The sequence below is a fragment of the Gopherus evgoodei genome, chromosome 8 (genome assembly GCF_007399415.2).
Source record: "Gopherus evgoodei ecotype Sinaloan lineage chromosome 8, rGopEvg1_v1.p, whole genome shotgun sequence".
Classification (NCBI taxonomy): domain Eukaryota; kingdom Metazoa; phylum Chordata; order Testudines; family Testudinidae; genus Gopherus; species Gopherus evgoodei.
The window spans coordinates 26,401,387-26,415,955 of record NC_044329.1 but is presented as its reverse complement, the minus strand read 5'-3'; positions in this window follow the sequence as shown (position 1 = coordinate 26,415,955).

Genomic DNA, 14,569 nt, shown 5'->3' with positions numbered 1-14,569 from the left:
GTGTACGTTAGTAGAGAAGTCTGATTTGGTAGGATTTTGTACCCACTTTACACAAATGCAAATGACTACACAGCTGCCGACAGTTAAGAATTATGCCCTTTGGGGAGGTAGAGATGGATCAGAGTTAAATACTATAGTCTAACCAGTCACAACAAGGCATGTTATGCTGGGGGAAGTGGTCACTGCTGGGAACAGTGTGTGTCTGGTTCTCCCAGCTTCCCCTGGTTGCAGTAGCACTTGACTGAAGCCTCAAACTTGGACTAATACACAGTGACATTAAGAAAAGTCTGATTCAGCTTTTTGCATTGGCTGTTTATTTTTTCATTTATGTATTGTTAGCCACTATCTCCCAGGTACTTTGGGCCTCCTATACTTATTACTTGTTCAAAGGAAGTAGCCAATTGTCCTGACAAAAGAGGTGGGCATCTAGGCCACACAGAAATGTCTCTTCCTGTAACCTCCTCCAGCCTGAAGCATCAGGATAGCGAAACGTGCTGTAATACACTCCCCCAGCACAGACTCCAGAAATCCTAAGCAGCCCATATTTGCCACTCCACTGGTCCAAGGTATCCAGAAGTCTCATCACTTTGAAGAGGTCAATGTGGATAGTCTTTAGCCACAGTGAACAGCAGTTCATGGACAAAGATTGTCCCATTCAGCACGGTGGTTTGGACACAGGGTCCCCATCCTTGGCATAATTCCTGTGATGAGAACTAATCTCTGTCATGCTTTGCCTTCTCTGATCCTCATGTCTCCCTCTCCTTCTCAAAATACCCACCCGAAAGCTTATTTAAGGATTCAAAAACTTTTAGCATAATATGTTTGGTCCTGCCTCAGTGGGGGAGCGGAGGGGGGAGGTGGGAAGATAGATGATCTTTTGTGGTCCCTTCCAGCCCTACAGTTCTGATTCTATAATATGCTGTGTTCCTTATCATGTAGTTGTAGAAGCTGATGTTTGTACTAAAGATACATTTCATGAACATGGTCCCTGCCATCTTCTACAAAGTATGTCATGTGAGGTGTCAAGGAAAAGTTATGGTTTGCTGAATATAATTATCCTATTTGTATGCAGGTATCATTTTTGTATTTGGAGTTATAAATATTGACTATGCATCTGTATTTCAGATGTGTTTGCTCCTGGGTAACACCCACAAAGTACTTTACAGCCAGTCTAGCCAGCATATTGTGAATAGTCTATTCCAGTGGTCTCCAAACTTTTTACGCACAAGATCACTTTTTGAATTTAAGTGCAAACCAGGATCTACCCTACCCCTTCCCTGAAGCCCCAACCCGCTCACTCCATCCTCCTCTTCCTCTGTCACTTGCTCTCCCCCACCCTCATTCACTTTCACCAGGCTGGGGCAGAAGGTTGGGGTGCAGGAGGGGGTGTGGGCTCTGGGCTGGGGCCAAGGGGTTGAGTGTGGGAGGGTAGTCTGGGCTGAGACTTGCACAGGGAGGTGGGGTGCAAGTTCTGGGAGGGAGTTTGGGTGCCAGAGGGGGTTCCTGGCTGGGGCAGGGCATTGAGGTACGTGAAGGGGTTTGGGATGCTGACTCTGGGATGGGGCTCAGGGCTGGGGGTTGGGGTGCAGGAGGGATATGGGCTCCAGCCAGGTGGCACTTACCTTGGGCAGCTCCTGGGCAGTGGCACAGTGGGGCTAAGGCAGCCAGCATGCCCCTGCGGCCCTGGGGAGAGGAGGGGCATGGCTCTGCGCACTGCAGCTCCCATTTGCTGCAGTTCCCAGTTCCCAGCCAATGGGAGCTGCAGGGGTAGTGCTTGCAGGCAGAAACAGTGCGGGGAGACCCCTGCCAGCTGCAAGAGGGTGCTATCCGCTTCAGGGAGTGGCACGGGGTCAGACCAGGCAGGGAGCCTGCCTTAGTTCTGCTGCACCTCTGGCAGGGGTGGCTCTAGCCATTTTGCCGCCTCAAGCACGGCGGCACATCGCGGAGGGTGCTCTGCCGGTCCCACGGTTCTGGTGGACCTCCTGCAGGCTTGCCTGCGGATGCTCCACCGAACCAGTGGACCCTCCGCAGGGACGCCTGCGGGAGGTCCACTGGAGCTGCCTGCTGCCCTCCCAGCGACCAGCAGAGCGCCCCTGCAGCATGCCACCCCAAGCATGCGCTTAGCATGCTGTGGCCTGGAGCCACCCCTAGCCTCTGGACTTTTAGTGGCTAGAGATCGCTATCAACTGTCAGGGGCTCCAGGATTGACCAGTCAATTGTGATCTACCAGCTGATGACCTCTAGCCTATTCAATTGAATGGCCCATCAATAAACACAATGGGCCATGGGAAAAGCTTATCCTCACTTTATGATCTTTCCTGTGGATGCGTCGGTAATGGCTGATAGGACTCACTGAAGCATGCAAGGGCATGGGACTAGATCATGTGATACTGAACTCCATCTTCTTGCTTGGACTTTTCCACAAACTGTGCTGGGGGGGGGTTGCTTGAAACAAAGAAGTTCCATCCACATGGAATAAGCTATAAAAGGGGGAAGTGGCATCACCACTGACCTCACTCCCCCTACAACACAACACCTGAGGAACAAAGAATGAACTGGGGAAGGGGGTCCCAGGTGGGACAGAAGAAGTCCAGCCTGTGTAAGCAAAAGAAAAAACCTGCTTGTACTAGCTCATAGGATGAGATACTGCTTGATCTTTGCTGCTTGATTCAGATCCTATCTACAGGGGTGAAAGTAACTGAGGACACTTACTGGTATGGGGGGAGGTAGCTCTGGTATCCCTCAGCCAGCCCTTGGCCCACACCACCTAGGGCTTCAGGCCCTTTAAATCAACACAGGGGCTCCAGATGCTGCTGCTGCGGTAGCGGCAGTGGCGTCCAGAGCCCCAGGGCAGCTGCTCCCTTTGCCCCCACCCCCTTTTGTCAGTGGCTGGGGAAGGGAGGGGGCAAAAGGAGAAGGGATGTTAAAGTGCGGCAGGGTCCTTTGCTGCAGCAGCACTTTAACATTGCTGACCCCCCCGTCAGTGGTCCCACCAATGGGAGGAGAGGCGGGCACAGCAACATTAAGGACAGTCCTTTGCTGTGACAGCACTTTAATGTTGCTGCCTCCTCCCTCCACCCCCGTCAATGGCCCTGCTGGTACAGACACTACTGGCAAGGCCCCCCAATAGGGGAGGCAAAAGGAGCAGAGACATTAAAGCGCTGCCATGGCAATGCTTTAATGTGGGCTAGGTATGGGCCACTGCGAGTTCTTACTGGTACAGAGTACTGGCCCGTACCAGCTCACTTTCACCCCACCTATCTAGTTTATAAAGCTTAGATAACCTACTAAATAAAACAAAATGCAATCTGCTTTGATCTCTACACTCACTACCTATAAAATCTTTCTGTAGTTAATAAATTTGCTTTGATTTTTTACCTAAAACAGCGTGTTTTGCTAGAAGTGCTTGGGGAATCTGCTCGGCAACAAACTGGTGCATTGTTCTCTCCAGTTTGAGGGAGGAGAGGACTGAACAACAAATCTATACAGGCCAGGCTTTTGACCAAGGCAAGACAGTACAGCTCTGGGGTTCTAGTCTGTGGAGCTGGATGGGAGGAGGGTGAGCTAGCTGGAATCTGTCTTTTGTTAGTTCATGAGTATCTGAGGAGAAGCTTCATGTAACGGCAACTGGGTGTGTTATTACCGATGTAAAGGTTTGTGTGAGTGTGGGAGCAGAAGTGGTCTGCAGCTTGGCCCAGATTGGTATGCCAGAGGTACCTCAGTTCCAGGTTGCGCCTCAGGGAAGTCCGTCAAACCCCAATAGTTCAATTTTATCAGACTTAATCCCTGGCAAAATGGCAACAACTGAATAATTATTTTGGATCCAGCCCTTGGACTGAACTGCCACAATTATACTTCTACAAAGAAGTAGGCTGTATCATGTAGGTTGACAGCTGAATTACTTTGGCTTAATTTTGGTTTAGTGTGTGGACACTGGGTGGTGTTGGAGGTATGTGATATACCCAAGGTCAGACAAGATGATCTTGTGGTCTCTTCTGGCCTTAAAACATTTGGGTATGTCTATACACCTGTGGTTGGCCCATTCTAGCTCACTTGGTCTTGTGGAGCTCAGCCTGGAAGGCTGTTTCATTGCTGTGTACATGTCTGGGCTCAGCTGGTGCTTGGGCTCTAGGACCCTGAAGGGTGGTAGGGTCCCAGAGCTTGGACCAGCTGAAGCCTGGAAGTCTACATAGCAATGAAACTGCCCTGCAGCCCAATCCCCACAAGCCTGAATTGGCTGGTACAGGCCAGCTGTGGGTTTTTCTTTGCTGTGTAGACATACCATGACTCTAAAACAGTCTTTCTTCCCACTGTGTCCTCTAAGGTGCAGGATCACTTCTCCAAACTCTTGTTTATACAGGCCAAATTTCTAAGCTTTGCTCCATTGTACATAAAATAAACAAATGAAATATATTTACCTGTGCCATTTAAAAAATGACATTTTCCTAGTTTGCCGATTGTGCTGACTGTCATCTCCATTAAATATTGTCAGCTGCAAACATGACATTGCAGTGAATGATATGATGCCAGCTGTAATTAAAAAAAAACTACAGTGCTGTAGAGCAGCTTTGTTAACTTCATTTATTACCTTTTTAATTGTCATGTATTGGCAATTTGTCATTGGCATTGACTTCCTCCCTGACAGCCAAGATTACTGCTCTAACAACTGGCTAGTCCTTCATTGCCTCTTTCATGCTTGGCTCTCTCTCTTTTTCATGTTCACTTTTGGAATCATGGCACCTCCTGATAATAGACTAGAAACAAGAGGAGGAGGAAGGGACAATTGTTGCAGAAAGAGGGGAATAAATGGAGCAAGCAAACAAGGAAAAGAAATGAATAGAAAAATTACATTGGGGAAGAAGAGAAAGTTAAATGACTGAGGAAAACAGGTAGCTGTATGAAGAAAGGGGGGAAATGGAGTGAAAAAAATAACAAAAAAAAACCACTGGAGACTAGGGTGACCAGACAGCAAATGTGAAAAATCAGGACAGGGGGTGGGGGGTATAATAGAAGCCTATAAGAGACTCAAAAATCGGGACTGTCCTTATAAAAATTGGGACTTGCGGTCACCCTACTGGAGACATGGGAGTTGGGATCGAGCCCAAAGTAACCAATACAAATTGTTTCAATAAATGTTTAATAAATATTACAAGAGTATTTATTATCAGTTGATGTGAGGATGGAAGGGATATGCTGTGGCTGCTTGAGTGATACATTGGGAATGGGAGGTGACAAAAGTTGAATATTGTTCCCTATAATAACTTAAGGGACGGAAGAACCTAGTTTGGTATTAGGCAAATATTTTTAAGATTGTGATCTAACACTTTAGAATTCTGGCCCTAATTCAGGAAGGTACTGAAGAAGGTGCATAACTTTAAGTGTGAGTAGTTCCACTAAAGGCAATTCTTTAAATGTTAAATTCTTCTAAGATATTTAAAACCAATGATTTTATTCAAGGAAAATGAAACTTATCTTGTATTACCAGTAAAATAAACTTGCTATGCTCTTCGCTAAGCAATGACTCGATAATAAATGGAACTGTGAACTCCACTGTTAAAAAAACTTGTTGCTTTCTGTTGTAATGAAGGATGTTATGAGAAAATGCAAAAGTGCGTGTGGACTCATTTTAAGAGTGATAGATTGATAGAACTGACACTGATGTGCAAGCATTGTTTTACTTTAGTGGGGCAACTCAGATGCTTAAAGTTACATGTGTGCTTAAGTATCTTTATGGAGCTTGATTGTTAACTACTTTCTTGTTCTTCATCTCCCCCACACCCCAGCATGTACACATCTGTTACAACCCTGCATCCTGCTAAAATCTAAGGTAGGTACAGAAGAAAAATGTTTGGATATGGGAAGCACCAAGGATTGCCCTCTCTCAGATCCAAACACCCATGCCCAATACATACAATCTCTCACACTCACACATTTGTAATTAGCTCCGTTACTTATGGGCCTACTTTGGAACGTGAACCCCTTAAAATACATTACTTCACATTTTTTCCCATGTTCTACCCTATCTTTGTCAGATGATGCAGTATCACATCGCCACAGGAGAATAGGACTCAACAGCATACTATGCCAAAATTCATGAGCTCCTCCTATTTTAATCTATTCTAACAACTGTTCATGAACAATTCATTCAATCTGTCTTGAATTTGGAATGAAACATGAAATCAGTAACGTTTCCCCGTGGCTTAGGCTAAGTTATGAACAGTTTAAGCCTCGATGGCTCAAATCCCTATTAACTGAGGATCTAAGTAATTATTTCTTTTTGTTTTAAATCTTTAGGAATATGTAAATTCTTTGAAGGAAGAAGAATACATGCAGATATGTTCTAAATATACAAAGGGTTTTTTAAGCCTTTGCGGCATAAGAATGACACCCAACACTGACTCCCCTTTTACCACTAAAATTATAAAAATTAAAACATAAAAATACAATAAAATAAATAGCCCTACCTCTCAAAAATGGAGAGGTACCAGAGTGTCATAACATTTTTCCCAGATTTGGACCTTAGCGTCCAAAATATGGGTGTTAGCATGAAAACCTCCAAGCTTAGTTACCAGCTTGGACCTGGTAAAGCTACCACCACCCAAAAATAATACAATTTAACACATTCCAGCAACTACACCCATGTAAATACAAAAGAAAACAATATAAACCTATGGTCTTCCTATCTTTGTACTTACAACTTGGAAACAGAAGATTAGAAAGCCAGGAGACAGAAAGATCACTTTCAGAGCTGAGAGGGTCAGACACAAGACAAAGAACAAAGAACTCACACCCAAAACTTCCCTCCACCCAGATTTGAAAAAGTCTTGTTTCCTGATTGGTCCTCTGGTCAGGTGTTTCAGGTTACTCCTTTCCAGGTGAAAGAGACATTAACCCTTAGCTATCTGTTTATGACACGCCCCCCAAATTGCAGACAGTGGGGAACCTCACTGGCGGCGATTTCCTCTTAGAACTTTAAAATAAACAGAGTAATACAACACATGCACCTTTACATATACCACTAACAGACTTTTACATTTTAAGAACACTTTTTAACTACTGGATTCTGGGAAACTCTCACGGGAGAGTGCATCAGCTACTTTGTTAGAAGCTCCTGAGATGTGCTGAATTTCAAAATCAAAATCTTGGAGAGCTAAACTCCAACGAAGAAGTTTCTTGTTGTTCCCCTTGGCAGTATGAAGCCACTTTAGCGCAGCATGGTCAGTTTGTAGCTGGAACCGCCGTCCCCAAACATATGGGCGTAGCTTTTCCAGGGCGTACACAATGGCATAGCATTCCTTTTCACTGACTGACCAGTGACTTTCCCTCTCAGACAGTTTTTTGCTGAGAAACATGATAGGATGGAAGTTGTGATCCGTTGCTTCCTGCATGAGAACTCCTCCTATACCATGCTCAGATGCATCCGTGGTTACTAGGAATGGCTTGTTAAAGTCCGGGGCCATTAGCACAGGATCAGACATGAGCGTTGCCTTAAGTTGGGTAAAGGCCTTTTGACGCTCATCAGTCCACTTAACTGCATTCGGCTGGGCCTTTTTGGTCAGGTCGGTCAGTGGGGCAGCGATTTGGCTGTAGTGTGGTACAAATCGCCTGTAGTACCCGGCCAAGCCTAAGAAGGATTGGACCTGTTTCTTTGACTTTGGGACAGGCAACTTTTGGATAGCATCCACCTTGGCCTGTAGGGGGTTTATGGTTCCTCGACCCACCTGGTGTCCCAGGTAAGTTACTCTGTTTTGGCCTATTTGACACTTTTTGGCCTTAACAGTTAGTCCGGCCTGCCTGATGCGCTCAAAGACCTTTTCCAGGTGATGACACCCAACACCGACTCCCCTTTTACCACTAAAATTATAAAAATTAAAACATAAAAATACAATAAAATAAATAGCCCTACCTCTCAAAAATGGAGAGGTATCAGGGATTTCACAAAGTTCACTAGTGACTTTGCTATTGAAGTTACATGGCACATGTTCAGACACCATGGTACAGGCAGCAGTATAAAACCTGACAGAGAGAGACTTTTAAAACATTAATGAAATCAGTATAAAAACACAGTAAAAACAAGAAAACAAATTGTAAAACAGTTGCTCATCCCAAACAGTTCAAAGTGCATTTCCGATAACCCATCATTGAATAAATTGCTTAAAAGCATATCATATCTAAACTTCAAATGAAGTCATAAAACCACTAAAAAAGGAATGACATCAGCAACACCAGCACTAAATAATTTACATTGTTCTGCTTTTCAAAATGACCATCTTTGCTTGACCCAAAATAGAATTTGTCAGGCATATCACAGATCTATATATAACTCACAGTAAAAATAAACACAGTAGGAAAAAAAAATCAAGGGACAATAACTGAAAAATACCCTGAAGTAAAACAAATAATGGCTATAACCTGGAACAAGTAAGAAGCATATGACAGCCTCTTCCATGTCACAAAAAGGACACCTCATCAACATGGACACCCATGATACAGAGACATTTGTGGCAAAAGCCCCGTGAAGAACTGTCCATTGGAGATAACTCATCCTCTTTGCAGGGAGGGGCTTGTATACAGTTCACCGTGCTCGATGGAGAGAGTCCACCACCAGAAACAGTCTTCGCCATACTGTATCAGGATGATCAACAAGCGTTCAAAAATGATGCAACTTTACCACAAGCATATACACTGACTTATAGCCTAAGTATATTCAGAAGACCCGCTGAAGGCAAACAAGCTCCCAAGCTGGTCAACATCCCAATCCACAGCAGGAGCAACAGGCAAGAAAATAGAAACTTTAGTATAATCAGACCCAAGGAGATGGGTCCAGACTGGCAGTACTGCCCGTAGGAAAGGCTCATTCCTCCTCTGACAAAAACTGAGAAACCCAACAAATGGAATGAAAGCCAAGCTTGACAGCCAAGGTATCCACTGAGACTTATGTAAAATTAGTAAAATCTATTAAATGAACTAGTTTTGTTACCTCTGTTGCAGTAAAGAAAGAGATAAGACTCCTTGAAACGAGTCTAGGAATCCTCATGGCAAGATTCTAAACAAGGGAATCTTGTTTAAGCAGCCCTGGGTACTCCAGCCACCTGTGCTGTGGCTTCAGCTTAAAAAAAAAAAAAGTCTCCCAGCGTTAAAAAGGCTTTGATAAACACTAACACCTCAAAATTGAGATATCCAGAATTGGACAAAAAAAGTTCACGATCAAAACCCAAACACTAAAGAAAAGCAAAAGCCAGTTGCATCCAAGGAACAGGCTCAGCCACAAACAGCTGCCACAGGGTCTGCAGCTGAAATGTATTGGCTCTGTTTAAAAGAGAAGACCACCTTGTGGGCAGCTACGAAAAACCTCTGCTTCAGCCAATGATGGCCATCCCAGAAAACATTCCAAAAGAACCTTCAGAACTTTTTCTAAAAAAAGTGGAGGGGGATCCAAAACAATACACTTATGCCACAACTTAGCCATTAATAATTTAATTGCATCTAACACCTGCCCTTGGAAGGAGAGTTGAGGAAAACATCACTTCCACCTTTGCAACTTCTCTTCCAACTTTTCCTTTACTCCCTCCCAATTCTGACCCAAAATATCATCTAGGCTCAGCATAATTCCCAGTGCCTTGAAGTCAGTTTGGCTTCACAGTAGCAACCCTTCTCCCCACCCCCAGCAAAGTCAGGGGATGGGAGACCATCAAGCCCCCAGCACCAGTGTGTCACTTTTCTCCCAGTTTATGCGAGCTCAGGGAGCCTTCTCAAAAGAGTGCTGGCATTCAGTCAAAACCTGGATGCAACACTCATGAGTAATAAACAGTCTCATTGTCAGCACATGCAGAGATTTTCCCAGAGTACAAGCTGGTATGGGGAGAGAAAGGCCAGAAAGACACTTTCACAATATACATAACAAAGGCTTGATAGCATACAATACCCAGACAGGGAATAGCCCTGAAAAGGAGGCACTCAAAACATCATTCACCCAACAGACTGAAAAGGAGGCACTCAAAACATCATTCACCTTAAATAAATGAGAGAGAGAGAGAGAATACAGTAACTGAATGCAGGAGACAAATTTCAGTCTAGAGCCAAAAGCATATAGGGCATGAAACAAATACTCATGATCTACATGATCAAAAGCCTTCTCTTGGATCAAGGGAAATCAACCCAATGTGCAAACCAAACATTTGAGTCTGAAGTTATATCCTGAAATAGGAAATAATGTTATCAAAAATGGACTGGTTGGGGATGCAATAGGGTCTAATCATGGTGCATAACCTAACCAATCACATTTTTCAGTATTTTTGCCAATCTCTTGGGGAAAAGTTTATAGTCAGACCAAAGCAGGGACACAGGTCTTCAATTCTTCACCTCTAAGGTCCCCCTTAGGCAACAGGGTAAGAACTGCTTGATGACAACTGAGAGGCAACATCTTTTCTCAGATGCTCTCCTGAGAAACGTGGAGCAAGTCAGGTCCAAGAAGGTTCCAAAATGCCTTACAAAACTCAGTCAATAGGCAAGTCATTGATATCAAGTGCCTTCCCCCGAGAAAAGCAATTTAGGGCAGAAATCCATTCTGAGTGTGTCAGGTCCTCTTCAAGTCTTTCCACATCCAGTTGAGATCCGAGGAAGATTCCCAAGGAGCCACTGAGTCTCCGACGGACACACGCTCTGCAGCATTCAGGATCTGAGAAAAAAAAAATCACAGCAAATTTCCTAATCCTCACAGAAACTGAAAGTACTTGGCCCAATGATGTCTTGAAGTTGCCAATCATCTTCCACTCCATGTCTCTTTTCCAGGCTGAAGAAAAATTGAGGAGGCATATTCATTTGAGAAAGGCTGATATTGGGCCCTAATCAGTGCACGTTGATCTTTACTATTCAACACATACTGAAAGAGCTGTTTTTTATGCAGTCCAGTATCATTACTGCCATGAAAGGCTTTTTTCAAGTTTCACAATCCCCAACTTTAACTCCTCCATACTGCTATGTGTATTACTGACAAAAACATTTAATATTAACGTTACCCACGTCCCATCGTTGCCTCACAAAGGGGAAAGTATCCTTTGAGGCAACCCAGACCCCCCAAAATAATTGGAAGAGTCCCAAAAGTGAACATCTTGTAAAACGTGTTAAAATACCAGAACGGATGACAGTCTTGAATAGAAGGAAGAGATGACACAAAGAAGACTAATCATGATCTGAAATCCCAGGAGGGACAATATAACTAGAAAACAAATGAGACAAATGAATAAAACATAAAAATGGCCTGACGGGGCCATAGAGAAAGAGCTAGCACTAGCTCTCAATCAGATGTTCTGCGCCTCAGAAGGGTTAAAATGTCACCACACACCAGTCAAGTTAGAAGCCTGTCCACTATGTGGACAATGGATGCTGTTCCAAATTATTTCTAGCCAAATAATGTCAAACAAATTTGTCAACAGGGCACCCAGGTTCTGGAACAAACAAAACAAAAAACTGTCTTTCCTTACAGTAAGAGCATCAAAAAAGATATTGCTCAAAAATAGCTCAAACCATCAACAAACAGCCTGGAACAAATTCCTGAACCCCAACTGAATCAGGCTGTGCCCTGTCCACAAAGAGAATGACGACCCCTGCACTTGCAGTGGAACCAAGACTCCGAAAAACTTCCCTACTCCCATGAGAAACCCAATTGGTTTGGCTGCCTGCATTTGGGTGCGTCTCTTTCAAAGAATGAAATGTCCACCTTTTTCTGGGACAGGTACTCAAAAAGAGCCATTCATTTTTTAATGTCCCTACACCCATTCACACTCAGAGAGCCACACACAAAATTATCCATGAGACCAGTACTCAGAACAAATAATAAAAAGACAGACACAGAAAAAAGCCCAAAACCTCAAACAAAAACACCAACTTCTCCTATATCCATTAATCCCTAATATTTCCATTGGTCCAAGAGACACAACTTTGGCCATCAGTTTTTTTTCCAGTCTGTAGCGCTTCTCTTTGTCAAACTCAGACCCAGAGACACATCTCACAGAATACTGAGCAGACAGCAAAAACACATTAAGGTCAGGAAGGCAATCTGCCGTCTCAACTCCAAAATTTCCTTTTAGCTTTATCTAGAAACCTACCTACCAATAGTATCTGGGGCATATTCCCCCCAGGAAGTTCAAGATCAAAGAATCTGTGAATTCATCATCCCCCCACACTCAGAGTCACTACCAACCTCAAAGAAGGCAGGGGAGGGAGGAGAGAACTTCAGAGAGAGAAGAGGGAGGGGGATGCTGGAACCAAGGAGGCAAAACTACAAGCAAGAATTCCCAGGGAGAATTCTCCATGGCCCCAACTAAAGACCTGCCCTCAGCAACATCCTCAACAGCGTGCTCCCCAATTGCTCTAACCAAACTAACCCACTTCACAGCTTCCTCAGTAACTGGAGCCCCCTTTGAACTGAATGACCACCTTTTTTCTTTGGGGCTTCGACAGCAAGCCAGAGTACTCAGCCATGGTCACGGATTCCATATCAACAGGCTCAGCCTCCATTCTGTAAGCAGGCTCAAGCTGAGCCATAGCGCAATCAGGACCCACAGAACCAGTAATGCCATCTCCCCCCAGGTTGTAAAGGGGGCACTAATCCCCCAAAACCAACATCCCCAGAGACATTTGGAGGCTGTTGAGACCCAGTCTCTGCCACAGTCATCTCTCTCTGTACTTTATTCTCAGAACCCCCAACATTCCCAGATGCAGGGTCATCATTCCCAGCCTCTTCTGAGGGCACTGATGGACCAAACATATCAGACTCCCACAATACAAACAAGCCAGGTCCTCAGTGGAAACACAGTATAGTCACACTTCCCAATCCTGTATTTCAGGACAACTTTTAAAACTTTGGATGCATTTTTAGTATCATATAAACAGGACTGCCCAGAGGATTCAGGGGGCCTGGGGCAAAGCAAGTTTGGGGGCCCCTTCCATAAAAAAAAGTTGCAATATTATAGAATACTATATTCTCATGGGGGGGTTCTGGGGGGCCCAGGGCAAATCGCCCCACTTACCCCCCCGGGCGGCCCTGCATATAAATCTGCCTATGAAAGGATAAAACATGACAAACCTCTGGAATTCTCCTGAGAGGGCTAGTGATCTTACTATAACTTGCCAGGTCACTAGCCAGTGGCTAATTTCCTAAAATAGGGGTGAGAGGAACATTAAAGATAGTGACTAACAGTATGTGATAAGAGGGACACTAAGGGACAAAGCCACCCTGCACAACAATCCTCTCCACAACCAGAAGGCTCAAAGAAGGTTAAGCTTGGCAACAAGCACAATAACTGTGGCTCATGCAGGAGGCAGACCTCACATTTTTAAACTCAATCACCTTCCCCACACTAGAATTCATTCCTCCACAGAGGCAGAGTCTGGAGGCAAAATTCTCAAACCATTACAACAACAGGCTAAACCCTCAGTACCCACAAAAAACCTGAAGTTTGTCCCCTTGGCCTGGCCATGTCAGCCCAGGGGACAGGCAAAAGCCTGCTAAAGCAAAAGAAATCCTGAAACTAACCCCATAACTACCATAAAAAAACAAAATCGCATTCCCAACAGCAACAGAGAGGAGCAACAAAGCATATCGCCTCTCAGCAGAAAGAGAGAGAGAGAGAGAGAGAGAGAGAGAGAGAGAGAGAGAGAGAGATGTGGCCAGTGGCGCATTATCACCTAGGCCAACAAGGCCTAGGCTGGCAAATTTGCTCATGACCCCTCCCCAACTCTGTCCCTTCCCCAAATCCCCAGCCCACCTCCTCCTGCAGGTGAGCCCGCTTCCCTTCTTCCACCTCCCTTCCAGGCTTGCTGCAAGAAAGTGCTGGAAGGGAGGGAGAAGCGAGTAGTGGCACTCTTGGAGGAGGCAGAGCAGAGGTGAGCTGGGGCCCACGGGCATGGAGAGTAACCCGGGGGGGCCAGGAACTGCTCCCCTCCCCAGATCACCTCCACTCCACCGCTGCAATCCCCCGAGTACCACAACTCCACTTCTCCTCTCTCCCTTCCAGGCTTATCACAGGGGAGCAGAAGTGAGCTGGGGGGAGGAGGGCGGCAATTTTGAGGGCCTAAGGGCACTAAATTTGTTAATCTGCCACTGGATGTGGCAATATCCAAGAGAAGGTACATTGGGGAACTTGGTCAGGCTCATATTGTGCCTTTAATGGTCAGGAAATTCTCTCTACAAACTAAAATCAAGCAGCCACAGTTTCAAAGAACAAACAAGAATAATCATTTGGACTATAAACATATTTCCTTTTATTCTCTCTATTTCCAGAGCTAAATAATGTAGCAAAATATCGCACACTTACCTCAATCCTGCAAATATCTGCATATGGACAGATTGCTGAGCCTGCACAAAATCAGCAAAGTCAATGGGCCTCCATGCAATTCAGCAGTCCACTCTCATACAAGAAGTTGCAGGATTAAGACCAATTCTTTTCCCCGGTATTACTATCCATGCATATGCCTCAGATTGTGATTTGAGTTTCTTTTTGTCAAGCTTAGCCTTCAGGTGCTTTATATAATTAAAAAGAATATATCTGAAATAAAGTTCAGGCTC